A 4,327-nucleotide genomic window follows, 5' to 3' on the forward strand; every position below is an offset into this window, starting at 1 on the left:
AGATAGATAGATAGATAGATAGATAGATAGATAGATAGATAGATAGACAGACAGACAAATAGATCCATCTATCTGTCTATTGAGAGAGCGAGAGTGGGAGGGAAGATATGGGACAAAGAAAATGGAACTTCTAAATTGTTTTCATGTAGGGACGCAAAGAGAGAGGGAAATTTGGGGTGACTTGTGGATATAATAGTCCTTGCAGTAAGGCCAAGATGGCATATCTGCAGGGGATTTCTACCTAACAGCTGATTCTTTATAACCAAGGAAGTTGTCCTAGTTCTAAGCCTAAAAAGATAATGATACAATATCTAGAGTGACTGACTTTTGGAGGATACATAAAACCCCAATTTTCTTCTAAATTCTTAGTTTCCTTTAGCAAAATCCCAGCCATGGTTATAATGGTAATCTGAGCTTTTTAGTTGCCTTATTGTCTATGAAATTGTTTATTTTACTTCACTCTCCGTGTTTAAAAGTAATTAGAGAAGCATGTTTAAGGTATGCTGGGGAATGTGTAAGTGACCAGGAGGCATTTTAGAAACGACCTAAAGAAGCAGTTGGCATTATTGAGAAAAGGATCATGAAAGCATAGCTAGTCTCGCTAGCAAGATACTAACCTTACACCAAAGCAGATTTATGTGTATTAACCAAAAGTTAGTGAACTGGCCTTTTGTCAGTTTTCATATGTGCCAATGATTAACAGATGGTCAGAGTTTGTTTTGGTTCTAATAAGCTACCAATGGAACTTTGAAAATTATGAATAAACTGACAAACTGTGGATCAACAAACACATAGGATGTTAAGAAACTGTAAGAGTACTGTAATTGAGCAAAAGGTGATAAAAGAATAGGAGTCACTTTGAATAGGAAAAAATCTATAGTTTTAGTTCTCATGCTAACAAAATTAACAATAATGGCTAACACAAAGTTCTAGCTCTGTGCAATCACACACTAACTTGATTTTTTTGAATGTGTGGTGAAAAAGAAATATAGCCTTTAGGATTTAAGAATAAAAAAAAAAGTTAACAGAATTGAGGCCAGATACAGCTGGGTTCAATGGCTCATGCCTATAAACCCAGCCCTTTGGGAGGCTGAAGTGGGAGGATCACTTGAGCTCAAGAGTTCAAGACCAGCCTGGGCAACACAGCAAGACCCCATTTCTACTAAAAATACAAAAAGTAGTTGGGCGTGCTAGCACACGCCTGTAGTGCCAGCTACTCAGAAGGCTGAGGCAGTAAGATCACTTAAGCCCAGGAGTTTGAGGTTATAGTGAGCTATGAATGCAACATTGTACTCCAGCCTGGGTGACACAGCAAGACTCTATCTTAAATAAATAAATAAATAAATAAATAAATAAAATTGAAATATGTGAAATTTGGACATTTGCCAACATGAGCATGAGCCTGAAAGGCTTGTTTGTACTTGTTGTATTGCACTCTGCAGTTAGAACTGAGATAACGAAGTCCAGATGGAACCATGGCATAGGGCTACAAGATGGAACAGTGGCATAGGGCTACAAGTTTTCAGTACTTGGTTCAGTTCCCATGATCCAAGGTCTGGTCCTCAGAGTACACATTCAGAAACTCAGTTTTGTAAGGTGAATATCATGCTCAGAGGTGGTAAGTCTTCGGGAAAATGTATCACTCAGCTAGACTCACCCGAGACTAAAGCATTTTTAACCTAAGTTCTGATTTATTAAATAACAATGGAGGCTATTCTTTTCCAAAATGTCACTAGATAAGAATAGAATCAAAATAAAGATAATTTTGAAAAATGTTTAGGCCAGTGGTTCTTAACCAGGGGCAATTTTGCAACCCTCCTGTCCCCCAACCCCTCCTTCCATGGACATTTGGCAATGTCTAGAGACGTTTTGGGTACCTAAGCTTGTTAGGGGTGATACCAGCATCTAGCTAGTGGAGGTCAGGGACGTTACTAAACATCCTACAATGCACAGGATAGGCCTCCACAGAATCATCTGGCCCCAAATGTCAATAGTGCCGAGGTTGAGAAATCCTGTTCCAGTCTGTGGAAAAGCTACAAGGACACTTCTCATAGCATATTTGACACCCAAGAGATTATATTACTCTCTATGTATGGTGCCTTTTCTAGACTCTCTAAAACCATCTCTGCTATGGATTGAATGTTTGTGTCCCCCAGAATTCAAACATTGAACCCTAAATCCTTAACATGATGATATTTGGAGATGGAGACTTTGGGAGATAATTACACCATGATGGTGGAGTCCATGTGAATGGAACTGGTGGCCTTATAATAAGATGAAGGAACCAGAGCTCTCCTCACCCCACCCACCAAGTGAGACAACATCAAGAAGGTATTCCTCTGCAAATGAGGAAAAGGGCTCTCAGCAGGAACAGAATTCCTCAGTACCTTGATCTTGGACGTCCCAGACTTTTAGAATGGTGAGAAATAAATTTCTGTTAAGCTGGAACTGACTAAAACAATCTCTTTTCTTATAAGCTTCAAGTATATTTGACTTTTTCTCATTTTCATTGTATCCCTTTATTGCCTCCTTAAGATTATATTCCCACTCATTTTAGTTCAAACCAAGAGTCCTAAATCCTCTCAGCCACACATTTACACATAATTTTTAGACTATTTCTTTGTGTACTTAATATTTATCCATTTTTACTGGTAGTGTCATTTTTTAAAATGTCAACCTTAATTTCTGATTTCAGCCTTCTTTGCTTCCATGTCCAAATAATAATAATAATTACATATATTCTTAATATTTTTAAGAAATTGACTTTTGTGGATCTATTAACATTTTATTTATGCTGGGTAAAAGAAATTTTAGTTTTGATTATTCTCACACTGTATTAAGACAAAAACCCTTTAGAAAAGAACTTCACACTTGCAGTTCTTTGGCTAGTCTGCACCTCACAGCAGCCCACTTGTTAGGTGAATTTATCATTTAATTAATTATTTCTCTTTGTTCAAACATCAGTTATAAAGAACTTGTAAACTTAGGTATTCATTTATTCTGTTTCAGTTTTGAAACTGAAGAAAATCCCCTTTTCAATTATTTATATTTAAAAATAGTAAAAAGAAAGTTTAAAACAATTTACTTCAATGCTTTCTCAAAATAAAAACATTATTTTGACTGAAAACATTATTTTCAGTCTGAGTTCCAACTGATCCACAGGTTCAGTCCACAGGTTAATCTAGTCCAAAGATCACTATAGCAAAATGGGCCTGAGCCACACAATAGATTCTGGCAGGTAATCTGTGTGGCAGCTCATCCACACTTAAGTCAGCTCCCATAGCTCCACAATTTGTAGAGCCCAATTCCAAACACAAATGTGGGGCCCCGGTTCAACACTTATTGAGAGAAAATGTAGTGTCCTTCTGTTCTGGGGGCCTGGGTAATAGCACAGGTTACAGGCGCTTGAGGCCAGCCCCAGCTATCAGATTGTGTATTTACAATGTCAGTCTAACCGTTGCTGAAAAATACTTAGCTCTGTTGTAGTCAGATTTAATTTCCCAAGAGGCAAAGTACACTCAACAGTTTGCTTAAATCAGAGAGACCGAAAGGGAAGATTTGCTGTAAATTATCAACTAGCAAATCTTAGTCAGTTCAACTTAATTTTTATTGAGGGAAGTGAGGGGTAAACCGGAAACTGATGGAGCTCCCACAGCGTGTCAGCCACTGTAGATTTCAAAGGATTCTTGTTTATCTCCAGCTACCAAGTAGGTGATTTGGATAGTCTTGGGTCAGAGGAGTTGGGAGAGTTGAAATTAGCCCCTAGTTTCTACATAAGTGACACGGAAACCCTCTGCACGAGTGAAGTGAAGCTAGACCTCAAGTTTATTTTTTTATTTTTATTTTTTTTTGAGACGGAATCTCGCGCTGTTGCCCAGGCTGGAGTGCAGTGGCCGGATCTCGGCTCACTGCAAGCTCCGCCTCTCGGGTTCACGCCATTCTCCTGCCTCAGTCTCCCGAGTAGCTGGGACTACAGGCGCCCGTAGTGTTTTTGTATTTTTTAGTAGAGACGGGGTTTCACCGTGTTAGCCAGGATGGCCTCGATCTTCTGACCTCGTGATCCGCCCGTCTCGGCCACCCAAAGTGCTGGGATTACAGGCTTGAGCCACCGCGCCCGGCCGACCTCAAGTTTATTAATGCCTCGGGTTCTTGCTGCTGGCTCTGGGAAGAGTCCGAGCACGCACAGCAGACTGGTCCCAGACAAGGTGACAGGGACTAATCTTAAACGCCCTCCTCGTTGGTCCTAGTAACCACAAAGAGTGGAAACGCGGGCGAAGACAAGAGTTGGAGGGGACGCCCACGCGGAGGCTGCCGGGAAGTGCAAAGT

This window comes from Piliocolobus tephrosceles, chromosome X (assembly GCF_002776525.5).
Source record: "Piliocolobus tephrosceles isolate RC106 chromosome X, ASM277652v3, whole genome shotgun sequence".
In the NCBI taxonomy this organism is placed as follows: Eukaryota; Metazoa; Chordata; class Mammalia; order Primates; family Cercopithecidae; genus Piliocolobus; species Piliocolobus tephrosceles.